The 20263-nt window shown below is 35.0% G+C and overlaps 1 non-coding gene across 1 annotated transcript; it reads right to left on the bottom strand.

The window, feature by feature from the left end:
• Positions 1 to 14141: 14141 nt before the first annotated feature.
• LOC112780900 (small nucleolar RNA R71) lies at positions 14142 to 14249 on the bottom strand. The gene has a single exon (XR_003191706.1). It is a non-coding gene; the product is annotated as a small nucleolar RNA R71 (small nucleolar RNA).
• Positions 14250 to 20263: the final 6014 nt, after the last annotated feature.

Raw genomic sequence — 20263 nt, 5'->3', positions numbered from 1 at the left:
AAATTACTTCATATGTGATAATATTATTTTTTTAATTTTTAAATTATTAAGTATACAGAATATTATATTTAAAATTTGAGTACATGAATATTTATTTTTAAATTAAACTAAAATAAATGAATTATATTACAAAAATATAATTTATTTTGACTTCTATAATATCATTTGTTTGGCATATGGCACTGGTTATTTGATTAACATATAAAAGATGTAACATATAAATAGTGATAATTAATTACGGTGGGGTGAAGAGACGGTGGAAGGAGAAGAAAAAACGAGAAAGAACAAAGTAATATGATAACAGCGATTAGCCAATGATAGGTATGTGTATAGAGAATAATAATAAGAGAAAGAATAGTGTTTGATATAGTAAGGGGATATAATAAAAATTATAAGTTAATAATTTAGAAAAATAATGAAATTAAAAATATTTAAAAAATTAAATATAAAATTAAAAAAGAAAAATAAAATATTTAAAAAATTAAAAAATTTTAAAAATTAAATATAAAATTAAATGCTTTATGTCTTACTTTTTTAGCGAAACTTCAACAACTCATAAAAGTTAACGGAATAGATGGTTATAAATCAAAGTGATAGACAAAATTAAAATTTGCAATAATAATACTTGGTGATAATTAATTGCGGACGGTCGGGTGAAGAGAATATGGAAGGAAAAAGAAAAAACGAGAAAGGAGAACAAGGTAATATAATAATCTATAACAATATATAATGGCAAAACCTGTTTTGGTGTCCAAAACTTTTTTTTCATTTTTATCCTTCTTAATAACCTAGCCCACGTTAGTTATTTCGCATTACAATACTCTCACTACCTCATTTTCATTCACGTTCTCTCTTATTTTATAATTCCACGTAACTTCTATAATAATTATCTCTTTCTTCCCTTATTCTCTCTCACTTCACGTTGCTTTTACTAGAAAAACTTCCTTCATTTCTCATCCATCTTTTCATGTATTTTTCTCACTTCATCTAATATAATTTGTTTTTCGTCATTAAATAAAAGTGTGAAACTATGTTTATATGTTTGTTTTGATTAATTACCGTTGACAGGATACCAATGGAAGTGGTGGACCGACTTGGCAAGACTATGTCTGGCGACAAAGACAAAACATGAGCGAAGAACAGAGGCAGCAATACCTTGCCAGAAGGCGTGCGTTATACATCCCATTAATAAATTTATGTAGTTAGTATATCATTTAATATGAATTACCTTTTACAATATATTTTCATGCTAATAATAAATTTTCTAAATATTCAGATACTAATAATAACAGTGAAGTTGGTCCAAGTAATAAACGGAATGATCCAAATATAGGTAAGAATACTGTATATTTATATTTACTTAATTAATAATAATTTATTTTTTCTTAAGTTTTGATTCGATAAACCTTCCATAATTGTCCTAAATAATATTGTTATAGATATTATTATAATATTTTAATGTACTTTAAATTAAATAGGAGAGTTGTTTGCTATTTGGAGAGGCTTTCTTTTAGCATGGAACTCGGGACAAAGAGACATTATATGTGAGACAGACTGTGTGGAGGCTTTTACTATTGTCAATAATTTACAAGATTGCTCTGGGTTTATTGATCCTTTGGTATTAAAAATCCGAGATATCATGTCTTGGAAATGGCGTGCTGATCTTCGGTTGATCTTGAGAGATGCAAATACAGTAGCAGACATCATGGCAAAGACTGCAATGAGGACTATTTCTCCCCAAGTGGAGCTTCCATTGCCTTGGAAGGAGTTTGAGAGTAGTATTCAGCGGGACTGCCTTTCTTAAGCAGTTTCTTGTTTTTTTTTTCTTTCTTAGTTTTTGTTTATTTTCTTTTAAGTCACCAAAAAAAATTAAATATCTACAACAATATATAAAGGGAATAGGAGATTAGTGTCCAATTTTCACTTTTCTATCTTAATTTTATTGATAAATAGTGTTTAATATAATTTTCGTCTTAAAATTTGGTCAAAAATATAATTATTAGTTAATTTTCCTTTGTTCTTTTTATAGTTACTTTTTTATTCTACACATAACTTCTACTCATGTTGTCTTTTTCTTTATTCTATGGAGTACATGTAGTACTCTGTCCTTATCTTTATTTCACTTAATTAAAAAAAATAATGATAAATATGTGTACGGAGAATGGTAAAAAATAATAAAAATAAAAATATTTTTTTTAAAAAAAATAATGAAACAAAAGATAATTTAACATATTGAATATAAAATAAAAAAAAGCAATTAAAATTATGCGAGAAAAAAAATTCTTTAAATTTAAATTTTTATATCTGCTTTAAATTAAATAAGATTAAAAAAATAAATAAATTTATAAATATTTATAAATCTTTATCTTAATTGTTACATATAAAAATAACATAATAATTTTAGTATCATACTTAAATTAATTTAAATTTTATTATTCTATACATTAAAAAATAAATAACATATAAAATTTTTATTTTTATTTATTAATAATTTATTATTTATTAAAATTTTTATTTTTTATCTCAAATTTATAATTTAAAAAGCATAAAAATTAATTTTCTGAAAATATTAGAAAAAATAACAATATAAAAATTACAATTTTGTTTTGAAATTAAATGAAAATCTTAAAAATTTTATTAGTTAGAGACATAGAAGTTGACATATTAGATTTAGAGAAAGATTAAGAATTATTACAAATAAGTGTTAAGAACAGGGGAAATATTCAATAATAATGTAATATTTTTATATTCAATTGTATATGTTAATAGTAACTAAAATAGTAGTGTCCATATAATATTACTCTTTTAAGAAGATATAAAATATTTGATATTATTTTTTTATAATTGTTGACAAATTTTATAATTTGATAAAAAAAAAAATCTGAATCATTGATATCTTAAATTTTGTCTGAAAGCAATAAAATATGACTTAACAAATAAGTCTGAAAAATAATAAGGATCTATATAATAAGTATACATCTAGATATCTAAATCAAAGAAGAAAAAAATTCCTTTAGCAAATTTGTAATAACTCAAAAGTTAACACCATGGTAGTTATAGATCAGAGTGATAAACAAAAATGAGAGTTGAAATAATGGTATGGTGATAATTAATTGCGATTGGGATGAATAAAAAAAAAGGCAACATAATAATAATGATAAGAGAAACGATAGTGTATAATATGATGAGATAATATAATTAAATAAAAATTAATAATCTTAAAAATAATAAAATTAATGATAATTAAAGAGGTTCAAGATAAAATTGAAAAAATATAATTTTTTATCTATTAGAATTATGGATGGAGATAAAAAAATGTTTTGAATATAAATTTTTAAATTTGCTTCTAATTAAATAGGATTGAAAAAATAAATAAATTTAATAATATTTATAAATAACTAATCTTTAAATAATATCAATAAATTTTTTTATTAATTTTATTACAGATAATAGCAAATTAATATTTTTTAATCTTATTTTTTAATTTAAATTTATTTTTTTAATATTTTACATGTTAAATAATTTAAGATATTTTATTTTTTTTTATAATTTATTTTTAATTATTATTAAATTTATAATTTTAAAATAAAAATATAAAATTAATTTCTTAAACTCAATAGAAAAGTAGCTCACCAGGCACAAATTGAAAAGATTCGATTTTAATAATATACTAGTTTTATTCCTCGTGTCTTGCACGAGAATTTAAACTATAATCTTAAATAAATATTATTTGGTATGAATATAAATTAATTTATTTTAAAATAATTGATAACATATGATGCAGATTTTAAAAAATCATAAATAATCGGTAAGTGCATCAAATTATACTAAATAATATCACGAAAGTAGATTATCATTTTCACAAGAATTAACAGATTAAGCAAGCAATAATTACTTAATTATTCTAGTGAGACAAACACAACTTGAAATTTCAATAGCAAATAGCATGAAAATAGAGAATTAAACAAGAGTAAACTAAAATTAGTTTAGAAAGTAATATGATTAAGAGAGTTAAAATTTTACTACGGGTGGAAAAAGACGAGGCAACTTACCAGGAACTTGCAGTCTGACATGTGTTTAGTCTGGCCTGGCCTAACCTGTTATAAAATAGGCATATGTTCAATCTCGTATAAAAAGATTAATATATTAATAGACCAGATCTAGACTTACTAATTAGTCTTATTGGCCTGTCAAGCCTGTTTGAGCCAATTAATACATAATTACATATATAAATATTAAATATGACATATTACATATAAATATTTTTATTAAAAATAATTTTTTTAAATAATATTTTTATTTTTATAAAAAAAATGCCTTTTTAACAGGCTCTAGATCAAGCTAGGCTGAATCAAGCCAGGCTTAGTACTTAAAAAAAAGCCTATAACACGATGCAGGCCAAGCTCAGGCCAAATAATTACATGACATAGGCCAGGCCTGTTAAGAGTAAAGCCTGGTCTGGCCTATTTTCACTCCTGAGTTTCAGAGATGTTGAGACTTCTGGAGAAATACTTTTTACTTTCCACCTTGATCATGTAAAGATGTATCTATGGCAAATCATTAGTAATCAAACCCCAATCCCTTGGTAATTCAATTTCTCTTTAACCTAATTAATCACTAATCCCTTAGTCAATTATTTAAGAAAAGAAGTGAAGCACTTTCACTTATTTAAAAATCACACAATACACAAGAATTATTTCTAATTGATTCAATGTCACTTATCAAGTGTAGTTTTCAAACCTAAAAATTTTGAGAAGTTTTTGAGATTAATTCAATTAATTAATTTTTTCAAGATATTAAGAGAATTCAAGTCTGAGAAGAATTATTTTTCAACACATTTAAATTTTTTGGATGAAGAACAAAAATTTTTTTAAAAAAAATATCAATACATTAATAAAAGGTAGAAAAGCTAGAATATTAGTCCATTAGAATCAACAGAGATCCTAATCTTAACCGGGAAGATTAGTAACTCATGCTAAAAAAACCTAGAATTCTTGAAGTGTAAAAACTATCGAAGAAAAGAAGAAAGGAAAGAAGAAGAGCACATGAGTCTCTTTTTTTTAAATACTAATCCTAAAACTAATCCAGAATTTAAACTAATTCAAAAAAAAACTAAATCAAATTAAATTGTATTAATTAAGTTTTAATGACTCTTAATTAACTAATGATCTTCGTTGTAATTGAAATTCAAAACTTAGAGCCTTACTTAGTTGAAATCATGGGTTTAAAACTTCAATTTTGAGCCAACAAAACATTTAAAATTGAAAAGATTAGTAAAGAATTAATAAGAATTATTGAAGCATTGAAGGCCCTTGGGAGTAGACCATTTGGAGTGTGGAATGCACCCTTCATGCATGCAACGTATGGCCTCTCCTAGGCCTAACTAGCCTCTGTTTCACGCTTCACGGCCCATCTCCTCACGTTTCATGCATGAAATCCTTGCTGAATTGCCTTCTATCTTGGCCTTCATGTTGCACAACCGATGAGCTTTTGAAAATTAAATAATAAGTTATTCATAATTTATTATTTTATTTAAAAAAATTATTTTTTTAAAAATAATTAAACTAAATTTTATGAGATTTTAAATTTAAAATTTATTAAAATTTTTAAATAATTTTTATTATAATAAAATATTTTAAAAAAGATAAAAAATTATTATTATTATTATTATTATTAATGGCCGAAGCCATCAAAGAACCAAAAAGGAAAGCCAAATATATATATATATGTTCTGGCAAGCATATTGCTCTTGATTTATACGTCGGTCCGATGGTACGATAAGAGCTCCTGAGCCGACATTAGTCCTGAGCCGACGTTATCCTCGTGAACTCGAACCCGAGCGTGGTACCTGCAAAAAGGACTCCGACGCTCAAGTCAGTAATAGAATAGAATACCACTAAAATCAAAGATATAAGATTGGAGACGGGCAGTATAGGACAAAACCGAGTAGTTCTATCGAGTGAGAGTGTGTTGCTTTTTCATGTCTCCGTTCAATGTTTTCTGTTCGGGTTTATGGGCTCAGCGTGGAGCCTGATCGGTCAGCACATTCCGAGATTTTCGCGAGTGGATTGATCCGGATATGCTGGCAAGTACATTGGCTCCGTGATTCGAGTATATGGGCGGTTTTCGAAAGGCGACCGTTGCGTCGAGGTATATCTCGGACGTGGCCGAGATTCTTGGGTGCAGTACACAGCCCCCAAGCTTGACTTGGTGTATGCGGCAAGTTGAGCTTTTTGAAGATATACCTCGGCGCAGAGAGGCTGAATAGCTGAGCCCCCAAGCTCAACGAGCGTACAAGCTTGGGCTAAAAACTCAAACGGATTTTTTTTATGAGTGCATTTTGAAATGCCCGTTCTTATTTGTTTTTGGAAAAAGTGATTTTTGTCACTTGGTTAACCGGGCCGTGATTTAATGTGCACGTTTACCAATGTGCAAGCTTAACCGTTTCCTTCTCGTAACTTAATGACTTAGTATATTCCCACTAAAGTAGTGGGTTGTAATTGATTGTTCTCAAACACGAGTCTTCAGGTGTTTTGCAAAAGAGGTTTTTGGTGAATTAGGGACCATGTCTTCCAGAGGTTAGTCTCCTTGTCTTCTTCCTGTGTTGCATTTTTTCTTTCGAGTTTCGTTTGTTTTTCCTGAAAAAATGGTTAAAGAAAGAGAGAAAGAGAAATTGAAGGTTGTCGAGGAGGATAAGGAGAATCCCTACCATTGGGTTCACGACGACGTAAAGACTCGGGCTTCCTCTTACTGTAATCAGGAGTCGGTTCAGGGTTTGGTTCCTGCTAAATTTGTGAGAACTGGGTTTGATGTTAGTTTCGAGTTCCTTCCGTGCTCCGGTCAGGATAGGGTTTGTGAAAGGAGGGGGGACTGGGGTTACTTTTATATGTATATCCCCTGTTTATCTGAGCTGCATGTGAAGTTTCCATTTTCAGATTTTGAGTGTAAAGTTTTGATTCAGCTTAACTGTGCTCCTTCACAGTTATACCCGAATTCGTGGGCGTTTTTGCGCGCGTTTTAAGTTCTTATGAATTTCTTGAATGTTTGTTCCTTCACTGAATGTTTTCTTTTCTCTTTTCCAGTCCAAAGGGGTTCAGAAAGGGACTTTGGATTTTTCTAAGTAGTTTTCCTGGTCGCTCTCTCTTTTTACTTTACAAATCCTCTTTTAAAAACTTTAAGTCTATGTTTGTAAAAATTCGTGCTTTGGAGACTGTATATCCCTTCTTCCTTGATGAAGAAATGATAGAAAAGTTCCTTATGTATTGGTGTTCGGAGCCTTTGCAAATTCTTGAGGCTGATGATATGAGCGAGGAAGAGGACTGTCTTTTGGAGTTTCTGATTGAGAATTTTGCTGCTGGGGGATGTTTGTCTATTCCTGATTTATTGAAATTCGATGCGGAAAATGATTTTGAAAGGCTGAAATTATATATAGGTACTGTTATTTGTGCAAGTTTTTGCGTTGTTCCGTTATATGTTTACTGACCTTCATATTATTTTCAGGTAGTAAGATGCCCAATCTGAATCCTGCCAAATTCCAAGCTTTTTTGAAGAAGAATGGTGAAAGGGGTGGTAGTATTTTTGGGGTTGTGAAGGAGGCTGTCGAAGATGCTGCATTTTCTACTGCCCAGGCCCCTCCTTCGCCAAAAAGAAGGAAAACCGTTTCGGAGAATTCACTGGAGGTGATTTTCAAGGGTGATCAGAATGTTGCTGTGAAATCTGTTTTTTATCGGCAGCGTCGGCTGCATGGTTTCATGCCTGGTGCGAACCCTCACTCGCTCTGGAGTGATCAATTCCCCTTGGCCGAGCTTGCAGATCGCATTTCCCAATTTCCTGGGGATATGGCACTTACTCGTCATGTGGGTTTGGAGGGATGGGCAAGTTCATCCAAGTATGTAATTTTGTTTTTCTCTTTGTTATCTGTTTATTTGCTAGTTTGCTGAGGTTATCCTGTTTTGCCTAGATTGTTGCATCTCGGCTTCTTTGCGTTGGTCGTACTACGGAGCTGTTATGTTCGGAGCAGTAGGTTCTGATTGATAAAGCTGCATCCTCCGAGCTTTTGTTAAAAGAAAAGGAAAAAGTTGTAAGTGATGTCACTGCTAAGGTGAAGGAAAGAGAAGATGAAATAGAAGACCTGAAGGAATAGATCAAGTTACTGAAGAAAGAGAAAGAAGATGAAGTGGGACGTCTTCATGGGCAAATCAGGATGCTCCAGGCTGATTTTATGGAAAATGACAGAGTTAAAGGTGAGATGAATGCTCGTCTTAACGAGCTTGAGGAGGAGAAGATGGACATGTTTTTGGCCGGATTTGACCGTGCTGTCAGCCAAGTTTTACTGTTCGTCCCCGAATTTGACGTCGAGCGGTTGAATGTTGCAAAGACTGTAGTGAATGGTCGGCTTGCTGATGATGAGGGCGTCGAAGACCAGGATGAGAGTGTTCCTCCTCCTTGATGGAAATTTTTATGTTTTATTTATTGTAGCTTGCTGTTTGTATTGGAATATGTTGAACTTTGTTTCCGACTTTGTTTGTCGGCTTTTGTATGTTTTGTGAATGCCCGTTTAGTTCTCATGCTGACTTTCATGGATACTGAATATTTCATCGGCGTGTTTGGCCTTATAAGGTTGGTTTTGGTAATTTGATATGCATCAAAGCTTTATATTGGTTGTGAAATTGAATTGTCTATTATGTGAGATGGTCGGCTTCGTTAAAACCTGTCCGAGTAAACCCTCCTTAGGGAAAAACCTCGTGATCAGGAAAAAGAGTACCTGGCCAAATCACTATTACAAATAGAATTTAGCTCTAAAACATTTTCAGGGACGAAATGTTCCATGTGTTGGGGAGGGGTGTTCCTTCTATTGTTTCCAGGCAGTATGCTCCCTTTCCAATAACTTTAGAGATTCGAAAAGGACCCTCCCAATTTGTGGCTAACTTTCCTTGACCTGGCGGTTTCCGTACATCTTCCATTTGTCGCATGACTAAGTCTCCCTCTTGTAGTGTTCTCGGCCTTACTCTTTTGTTGTATTGTTTCTTTATCATTGTTTGCATGGCTTGCTGCCGTAGTTTAGCCAGGTTGTGTTCTTCATCTATTAGGTCGATTTTGGTTGCTCTTTCCGTTGAGTTGTCTTCTTCATTGAGGTATTCGGTTCTGCTGGATCCTTGGCTAAGTTCGACTGGTATCATACATTCTGCTCCATACACTAGTCGGAATGGGCTTGTATTCGTTGTTGTATGTGGTGTGGTGTTATAGCTCCATATTACTTCTGGTATGAGCTCGGCCCACCACCCCTTAGCATCTGTTAATTTCTTTTTTAGTGCCTGCAAGATAACTTTGTTAGCAGCTTCTGCGAGCCCATTGGTTTGAGGGTGCTCGACAGAGGAAAAATGATGTTTAATATGCAGATCTGTAAGGTATGATGCAATTTTTCTATCGGTGAATTGCCTGCCATTATTGGATATGATTTTCCTAGGTAAACTGAATTTGCATATTATCATTTTTCAAATGAAATTTTGTACCTTTTCGGCTGTGATCTTTGCTAGGGGTTGTGCTTCAACCCACTTTGTAAAGTAGTCGATGGCCACAAGTAAAAATTTTACCTGCCCCGTCGATATAGGGAACGGGCCGAGTATATCCATCCCCCACTTATGGAACGGCCAGCTGATGTTTGATGCATGCAGCAGCTCGGCCGGGTTGTGGATGAGTGGTCCGCACCGTTGACATGCATCGCAGCGTTGTACTTTGTTATTGCAGTCCTTTCTCATTGTTGGCCAGTAGTAGCCGGCCCGTAAGGTTCTTGTGACTAGGCTTCTACTTCCAGTGTGGTTTCCGCAGATTCCGTCGTGCAGTTCGTTTAAGACATTTTCCGCTTCTGTCTGCCCGAGACATTTCAAAAGGGGTCTAGAGATTCCTCGTTTGTATAGCTCGGCTCCCAGCAGAGTATACTGAGCTGCTTCTGGTATGTCTCCACTTCTTATGTAGTTGACGAATACATGTCGCCAGTCTTCTTCCTGCGATATGCTAAAGACAGATTTTGTCTCTAAACTAGCTTCTGTTAGCGTAATATGATGAAGTTTTTCCGTTTGTTCGGTTAATCTGTGCGTGGCTAGTTTTGACAGGATATCAGCTCTGTAATTCTCCTCCCTAGGTATGTGTAATATTTCGAATTTTTAGAAAGATTGAACAAGGGTTTTTACCGAGTTTAGATATCTTTCTAAGAGTGTGTCTCGTACATGGAATTGGCCGCTTACCTGTTGTACCACTAGTAGTGAATCACAGTGAACTGTCAGAAAAGAGATTCCGACCTCTTTAGCCAATCGTAATCCAGCCAACGAAGCTTCATATTCAGCTTGATTGTTTGTTGTTTGGAAGAGGAATTTGATCGACTTCTCGGCTTGTAACCCTTCATCATCCTTTCGAAGGATGATGAGCGGATAATTTATACGCTTTTTGGCATTATTTTTACATAGTTTTTAGTATGATTTAGTTAGTTTTTAGTATATTTTTATTAGTTTTTAAATAAAAATCACATTCTGGACTTTACTATGAGTTTGTGTGTTTTTCTGTGATTTCAGGTAATTTCTGGCTGAAATTGAGGGACTTGAGCAAAAATCAGATTTAGAGGTTGAAGAAGGACTGCAGATGCTGTTGGATTCTGACCTCCTTGAACTCAAAGTGGATTTTCTGGAGCTACAGAACTCCAAATGGTGCGCTCTCAATTTGACATCCAGGGCTTTCCAGCAATATATAGTGGTCTATACTTTGCCCAAGTTTAGATGACACAAACTGGCGTTCAACGCCAGTTCCATGTTGCATTCTGGAGTTAAACGCCAGAAACAGGTTGCAAAGTGGAGTTAAACGCCAGAAATAGGTTACAAACTGGCGTTCAACTCCAAGAGAAGCCTCTACACATGTAAAGCTCAATGCTCAGCCCAAGCACACACCAAGTGGGCCCCGGAAGTGGATTTCTGCATCATTTACTCATTTCTGTAAACCATAGTAACTAGTTTAGTATAAATAGGACTTTTTACTATTGTATTTTACATCTTTGGATCATCGGGGGATTATCTTTTGATCCTTTGATCATGTTCAGGGGGCTGGCCATTCGGCCATACCTGGACCTTGTTCTTATGTATTTTCAACGGTAGAGTTTCTACACACCATAGATTAAGGTGTGGAGCTCTGCTGTTCCTATTCTAAGATATTCATTCGCACCCAAGAACATGATGAATGTGATGATTATGTGATGCTCATCACCATTCTCACCTATGAACGCGTGCCTGACAACCACTTCCGTTCTACATGAAGATGAGATATAATGAGTATCTCTTAGATATCCAATACAGGGGACCGAGTCCGAGATATTAGAGTCTTCGTGGTATAAGTTAGAACCCATGGATGGCCATTCCTGAGATCTGGAAAGTCTAAACCTTGTCTGTGGTATTCCAAGTAGGATCTGGGAAGGGATGACTGTGACGAGCTTCAAACTCGCGAGTGCTGGGCGTAGTGACAAACGCAAAAGGATAGTAAATCCTATTCCAGTATGATCGAGAACCAACAGATGATTAGCCATGCAGTGACAGTGCGTTGGACCATTTTCACAGAGAGGACGGGATGTAGCCATTGACAATGGTGATGCCCAACATACAGCTTGCCATGGAAAGGAGTAGGAATGATTGGATGAAGACAGCAGGAAAGCAGAGGTTCAGGAGGAATGAAAGCATCTCTATACGCTTATCTGAAATTCTCACCAATGAATTACATAAGTATCTCTATCCTAGTTTATATTTTATTTATATTTATTATCAATTCACCATAACCATTTGAATCCGCCTGACTGAGATTTACAAGGTGACCATAGCTTGCTTCAAGCCGACAATCTCCGTGGGATCGACCCTTACTCACGTAATGTTTATTACTTGGACGACCCAGTGCACTTGTTGGTTAGTTGTGCGAAGATGTGACAAAGTGTGATTCACGTTTGAGAGCACCAAGCCTTTGGCGCCATTGTTGATGATTGCAATTTCGTGCACCAAGTTTTTGGCACCATTGCCGGGGATTGTTCGAGTTTGGACAACTGACGGTTCATCTTGTTGCTTAGATTAGGTAATTTTATTTTATTTTTAAGCTTTTTATTTCTCATTTTTGAAAATAATACAAAAAAAAATTTCTTCTTTTTCGTTTTTCCCAAAATAATTTTCGAAAAAACCAAAAAAAAAATCTTATAAAATCATAAAAACCAAAAATTTTATGTTTCTTGTTTGAGTCTAGTGTCAATTTTTAAGTTTGGTGTCAATTGCATCTTTTTAATTTTTCTTAAAATTTTCGAAAATTCATGCATGTGTTCTTCATGATCTTCAAGTTGTTCTTGATGATTTTCTATTTTGATCTTTAATTTTTCTTGTTTTGTGTCTTTTCTTGTTTTTCATATGCATTTTTGAATTATTAGTATCTAAAGTTTGAAATTTTCCAAGTTTGGTGTCTTGCATGTTTTTCTTTTCTTAAAAATTTTCAAAAATAAGTTCTTGGTGTTCATCTTGACATTTAAAGTGTTCTTGGTGTTCATCCTGACATTCATAGAGTTCTTGCATGCATCATTTGTTTTGATCCAAAATTTTCATGTTTTTCTCTTTCTTCATAAAAAAATTCAAAAAAATCAAAAAAATATCTTTTCCTTATTTCACTCATAATTTTCGAAAATTTGATTTGATTTAATCAAAAGTTTTTAAAATCTAGTTGTTTCTTATGAGTCAAATCAAATTTTCAATTTAAAAACCTTATCTTTTTCAAATCTTTTTCAAAAATCAAATCTCTTTCATTTTTCTTTTATGACATTCGAAATTTTCAAAATTTATTTTCAAAATCTTTTTCTTATTTTGTTTCATAATTTCAAAATCTTTACTAACAATTAATGTGATTGATTCAAAAAAGTTTTAAGTTTGTTACTTGCCTAGTAAGAAAGGTTCAATCTTTAAATTTTAAATCATATCTTTTTAGTTTCTTGTTAGTCAAGTAATCAACTTTAATTTTCAAAATAAAATCTTTTTAAATTTCTTTTTCAAATCTTTTTCAAAATAAGTTTCAATCACATCTTTTTCAAAATCAATTTCAAAATCTTTTCTAACTTCTTTTCTAACTTCTTATCTTTTCAAAATTGATTTTCAAATCTTTTTCAATTAACTACTTGACTTTTTGTTTGATTTTAAAAGTTTACTATTTCAATCATATCTTTTTCAAAACTACCTAACTAACTATCTCTCTCTAATTTTCGAAAATCCCTTCCATCTTTTTCAAAATTCTTTTTTAATTAACTAATTGTTTTAAATTTTAATTTAATTTAATTTCATTTTAAAATTTTAAAATTTTCAAATTTTTACTTTAATTTTAAATTAAAAACAAAAATACTTTTATTTTAATTTATTTAATTTTCGAAATTCTCTCCCCCTCATCTCTTTCTAATTATTTTATTTATTTACTAACACTTCTTTTCATTTAAAAATTTGAACCCTCTCTTCTTTCTGTGCTCGAATTTCTTTTCTTCTTCTACTTACATTAGGAATCTCTATACTGTGACATAGAGGATTCCATATTTTCTTTTCTATTTTCTTCTTTTTCATATGAGCAGGAACAAGGATAAGAACATTCTTGTTGAGGCTGATCCTGAACCTGAAAGGACTCTGAAGAGGAAGCTAAGGGAAGCTAAAGCACAACTCTCTGGAGAAAATCTGACAGAAATTTTTGAAAAAGAAGCAGACATGGCCGAAAATAATAACAATGCAAGGAAGATGCTTGGCGACTTTACTGAACCAAATTCCAATTTACATGGAAGAAGCATCTCAATCCCTGCCATTGAAGCAAACAATTTTGAGGTGAAACCTCAATTAGTTTCTCTGATGCAACAGAACTGCAAGTTTCATGGACTTTCATCAGAAGATTCTTTTCAGTTCTTAACTGAATTCTTGCAAATCTGTGATACTGTTAAGACCAATGGGGTTGATCCCGAGGTCTATAGGCTTATGCTTTTCCCGTTTGCTGTAAGAGACAGAGCTAGAATATGGTTGGACTCTCAACCTAAAGACAGCTTGAACTCTTGGGATAAGCTGGTCACGGCTTTCTTAGCCAAGTTCTTTCCTCCTCAAAAACTTAGTAAGCTTAGAGTGGTTGTTCAAACCTTCAAACAGAAAGAAGGTGAGTCCCTCTATGAAGCTTGGGAGAGATACAAGGAACTGACCAAAAAGTGTCTTTTTGACATGCTTTCAGAGTGGACCATCTTGGATATATTCTATGATGGTCTGTCTGAATTATCTAAAATGTCATTGGACCATTCTGCAAGTGGATCCATTCACCTAAAGAAAATTCCAGTAGAAGCTCAAGAACTCATTGACATGGTTGCAAATAACCAGTTCATGTACACTTCTGAAAGGAATCCTGTGAGTAATGGGACGCCTATGAGGAAGGGAGTTCTTGAAATTGATACTCTGAATGCCATATTGGCTCAGAATAAAGTATTAACTCAGCAAGTCAATATGATCTCTCAGAGTCTGAATGGATTGAAGGAATCATCCAACAGTACTAAAGAGGCATCTTTTGAAGAAGAAGCTTATGATCCTGAGAACCCTGCAATAGCAGATGTGAATTACATGGGTGAACCCTATGGAAACACCTATAATCCCTCATGGAGAAATCATCCAAATTTCTCATGGAAGATCAACAAAAGCGTCAACAAGGCTTTAATAATGGTGGAAGAAACAGGTTTAGCAATAGCAAACCTTTTCCATCATCCACTCAGCAACAGACAGAGAATTCTGAGCAGAACCCATCTAGCTTAGCAAATATAGTCTCTGATCTATCTAAGGCCACTGTGAGTTCCATGAATGAAACAAGGTCCTCCATTAGAAATTTGGAGGCACAAGTGGGCCAGCTGAGTAAAACGGTCACTGAAACTCCTCCTAGTACTCTCCCAAGCAATACAGAAGAAAATCCAAAGAGAGAATGCAAGGCCATTGACTTGACCATCATGGCCGAACCTACAAGGGAGGAGGAGGACGTGAATCCTAGTGAGGAAGACCTCCTAGGACATTCAGTGACCAATAAGGAGTTTCTCTTTGAGGAACCAAAGGAATCTGAGGCTCATCTAGAGACCATAGAGATTCCATTGAACTTCTTTCTGCCCTTCATGAGCTCTGATGAGTATTCTTCTTTTGAAGAGAATGAAGACGTTACTGAAGAGCAAGTTACTAAGTACCTTGGTGCAATCATGAAGCTGAATGCCAGACTATTTGGTAATGAGACTTGGGAAGATGAACCCCCCTTGCTCACCAATGAACTAAATGCATTGGATAGGCAGAAATTACCTCAAAAGAAACAGGATCCTGGCAAATTCTTAATACCCTGTACCATAGGCACCATGACCTTTGAGAAGGCTCTGTGTAACCTGGGGTCAGGAATAAACTTAATGCCACTCTCTGTAATGAAGAAACTTGGGATCTTTGAGGTGCAAGCTGCCAGAATCTCATTAGAGATGGCAGACAACTCAAGAAAACAGGCTTATGGACAAGCAGAGGACGTGTTAGTAAAGGTTGAAGGCCTTTACGTCCCTGCTGATTTCATAATCCTAGACACTAGGAAGGATGAGGATAAATCCATCATCCTTGGAAAACCCTTCCTAGCCACAGCAAGAGCTGTGATTGATGTGGACAGAGGAGAGTTGGTCCTTCAACTGAATGGGGACTACCTTGTGTTTAAGACTCAAGGTTCTCCTTCTGTAACCATGGAGAGGAAGCATGAAAAGCTTCTCTCACTGCAGAGTTAACCAAAGCCCCCACAGTCAAACTCTAAGTTTGGTGTTGGGAGGCTACAACCAAACTCTAAGTTTGGTGTTGAACCCCCACATTCAAACTCTAAGTTTGGTGTTGAGAGGTTCCAACCTTGCTCTGATTATCTGTGAGGCTCCATGAGAGCTCATTGTCAAGCTATTGACATTAAAGAAGTGATTGTTGGGAGGCGACCCAATGTTATTTAATCATATCTATTTTATTTTCTTTTTGTTATTTCGTGTTTTATTAGGTTGATGATCATGTGGAGTCACAAAAACTACTGAAAAATAAAAAACAGAATGAAAAACAGCATTAAAAATAGCACACCCTGGAGGAGGAGCATTCTGGCATTTAAACGCCAGAAACAAGCACCAAGCTGGCGTTTAACGCCAGAAACAAGCATCTACCTGGCGTTAAATGCCAGAAACAGGCTACATTTGGGCGTTTAACGCCAGAAACAAGTAGCAGTCTGGCATTAAACGCCAGGATTGCACAGCAAGGGCGTTTTACACGCCTAATTGGAGCAGGGATGTTAAGTCCTTGGCCCCACTGGATCTGTGGACCCCACAGGATCCCCACCACTTCTTCTCTCCTCTTCACACCTTTTCATAACTCTCTTTCCTAAATACCCTTCACCAATCACCTCAATCACTCTTCCCCATCCCCTCTTCACCACTCACATCTATCCTCTCTTCCCCAAAAACCCCACCTACCTTCAAAATTCAAACTATTTTCCCTCCCAAACCCAACCCTAATGGCCGAACCCTAAACCCCATCCCACCCCTATATAAACCCCTCATTCCTTCTTCATTTTCACACAACACAACCCTCTCTTCTTCCTCTTGGCCGAATACACCTTCTCCCTACATCTCCTCCATTTTCTTCCTCTTCTCCTTCTTTCTTTCTTCTTTTGCTCGGGGACGAGCAAACATTTTAAGTTTGGTGTGGTAAAAGTATTGCTTTTTGTTTTTCCCATAACCATTAATGGCACCTAAGGCCAGAGAAACCTCAAGAAAGAGGAAAGGGAAGGCAATTGCTTCCACCTCTGAGTCATGGGAGATGGAGAGATTCATCTCAAAGGTCCATCAAGACCACTTCTATGAAGTTGTGGCCAAGAAGAAAGTGATCCCTGAGGTTCATTTCAAGCTCAAAAAGAATGAGTATCCGGAGATCCGACTTGAGATCCAAAGAAGAGGTTGGAAAGTTCTCACCAACCCCATTCAACAAGTCAGGATCTTAATGGTTCAAGAGTTCGGGGGAAATACTTAGATTTCAGTCCGGAAAATGTAAGGCTGGCGTTCAACTTGCCAATGATGGAAGAAAACGCACGCCCCTACACTAGAAGGGTTAACTTTGATCAAAGGTTGGATCAAGTCCTCATGGACATATGGGTAGAAGGAGCTCAATGGAAGGTTGACTCAAGAGGCAAGCCGGTTCAATTAAGAAGATTGGACCTTAAGCTTGTAGCTAGAGGATGGTTGGAGTTCATTCAGCGCTCAATCATTCCTACTAGCAACCGGTCTGAAGTTACTATAGACCGGGCCATCATAATCCACAGTATCATGATTGGGGAGGAAGTGGAAGTTCATGAGATTATACCTCAAGAACTCTACAAGGTGGCTGACAAGTCCTCCACTTCGGCAAGGTTAGCCTTTCCTCACCTCATTTGCCATCTATGCAATTCGGCTGGGATTGACATAGAGGGAGACATCCTCATTGAAGAGGACAAGCCTATCACTAAGAAAAGGATGGAGCAAATAAGAGATCATGGACCCCAACAAGAGCATGAGGAAATTCCCCATCATGAAATCCCTGAGATACCTCAAGGGATGCACTTCCCTCCACAAAACTATTGGGAGCAAATCAACACCTCCCTAGGAGAATTAAGTTCCAACATGGGACAACTTAGGGTAGAACACCAAGAGCACTCCATCATTCTCCATGAGATTAGAGAAGATCAAAGAGCTATGAGGGAGGAGCAACAAAGGCAAGGAAGAGACATAGAGGAGCTCAAAAGCATCATTGGTTCTTCAAGAAGAGGAAGACGTCATCCTCACTAAGGTGGACTCATTCCTTAATCTCCTTGTCTATTTATTTTACTATTTTTCGATTTTTGAGCTTTATGTTTTATTTATGTTTGTGTCTTCACTATATGATCACTAGTGTCTAAGTGTCTATGCCTTAAAGTTATGAATGTCCTATGAATCCATCACCTCTCTTAAATGAAAAAATGTTCTAAAAACAAAAGAACAAGAAGTACATGGTTTCGAATTCATCCTTGAAACTAGTTTAATTATTTTGATGTGGTAACAATACTTTTTATTTTCTGAATGAATGCTTGAACAGTGCATATGTCTTTTGATATTGTGGTTTATGAATGTTAAATATGTTGGCTCTTGAAGAATAAGGAAAAAGGAGAAATATTATTTGAAGATCTGAAAAATCATAAAAAATAATTTTTGAAGCAAGAAAAAGCAGTGAATACAAAAGCTTACAAAAAAAAAAGAGAAAAATAGCAAAAAAAAAAAAGAAAAAGAAAAAGCAAGCAGAAAAAGCCAAAAGCACATTAAACCAAAAGGCAAGAGCAAAAAGCCAATAGCCCTTAAAACCAAAAGGCAAGGGTAAATAAAAAGGATCCAAGAGTTTGAGCATCAGTGGATAGGAGGGCCTAAAGGAATAAAATCCTGGCCTAAGCGGCTAAACCAAGCTGTCTCTAACCATGTGCTTGTGGCGTGAAGGTGTCAAGTGAAAACTTGAGACTGAGCAATTAAAGTCAAGGTCCAAAGCAAAAAAAAAAAGAGTGTGCTTAAGAACCCTGGACACCTCTAATTGGGGACTTTAGCAAAGCTGAGTCACAATCTGAAAAGGTTGACCCAGTTATGTGTGTGTGGCATTTATGTATCCGGTGGTAATACTGGAAAACAAAGTGCTTAGGGCCACGGCCAAGACTCATAAAGTAGCTGTGTTCAAGAATCAACATACTGAACTAGGAAAATCAATAACACTATCTAAATTCTAAGTTCCTATAGATGCCAATCATTCGGAACTTCAAGGGATAAAGTGAGATGCCAAAACTATTCAAGAGGCAAAAAGCTACTAGTCCCGCTCATCTGATTGGAGCTAAGTTTCATTGATATTTTGGAATTTATAGTATGGTCTCTTCTTTTTATCCTATTTGATTTTTAGTTGCTTGGGGACAAGCAACAATTTAAGTTTGGTGTTGTGATGAGCAGATAATTTATACGCTTTTTGGCATTATTTTTACATAGTTTTTAGTATGATTTAGTTAGTTTTTAGTATATTTTTATTAGTTTTTAAATAAAAATCACATTTCTAGACTTTACTGTGAGTTTGTGTGTTTTTCTATGATTTCAGGTAATTTCTAGCTAAAATTGAGGGACTTGAGCAAAAATCAGATTCAGAGGTTGAAGAAGGACTGCAGATGCTGTTGGATTCTGACCTTGCTGAACTCAAAGTGGATTTCTGGAGCTACAGAACTCCAAATGGCGCGCTCTCAATTGAGTTGGAAATTAGACATCCAAGGCTTTCCAGCAATATATAATAGTCCATACTTTGCCCGAGTTTAGATGACGCAAACTGGCGTTCAACGCTAGTTTCATGTTGCATCTGGAGTTAAACGCCAGAAACAGGTTGCAAAGTGGAGTTAAACGCCAGAAACAGGTTACAAACTGGCGTTCAACTCCAAGAGAAGCCTCTACACGTGTAAAGCTCAATGCTCAGCCCAAGCACACACCAAGTGGGCCCCTGAAGTGGATTTCTGCATCATTTACTCATTTCTGTAAACCCTAGTAACTAGTTTATTATAAATAGGACTTTTTACTATTGTATTTTACATCTTTGGATCATCAGGGGATTATCTTTTGATCCTTTGATCATGTTCAGGGGGCTGGCCATTCGGCCATGCCTGGACCTTGTTCTTATGTATTTTCAACGGTAGAGTTTCTACACACCATAGATTAAGGTGTGGAGCTCTGCTGTTCCTCATGAATTAATGCAAAGTACTATTGTTTTTCTATTCAATTCAAGCTTATTCCTATTCTAAGATATTCATTCGCACCCAAGAACATGATGAATGTGATGATTATGTGACGCTCATCACCATTCTCACCTATGAACGCGTGCCTGACAACCACTTCCGTTCTACATGAAGATGAGATAGAATGGGTATCTCTTAGATATCCAATACAGGGGACCGAGTCCGAGATATTAAAGTCTTCGTGGTATAAGTTAGAACCCATGGACGGCCATTCCTAAGATCCGAAAAGTCTAAACCTTGTCTGTGGTATTCCGAGTTGGATCTGGGAAGGGATGACTGTGACGAGCTTCAAACTCGCGAATGCTGGGCGTAGTGACAAATGCAAAAGGATAGTAAATCCTATTCCAGTATGATCAAGAACCGACAGATGATTAGCCATACAGTGACAGTGCATTGG

Source organism: Arachis hypogaea, chromosome 19, assembly GCF_003086295.3.
Source record: "Arachis hypogaea cultivar Tifrunner chromosome 19, arahy.Tifrunner.gnm2.J5K5, whole genome shotgun sequence".
Lineage (NCBI taxonomy): Eukaryota > Viridiplantae > Streptophyta > Magnoliopsida > Fabales > Fabaceae > Arachis > Arachis hypogaea.
Note: the sequence above shows the minus strand (reverse complement) of the source record. Positions and strands in the feature narration are given on the sequence as shown.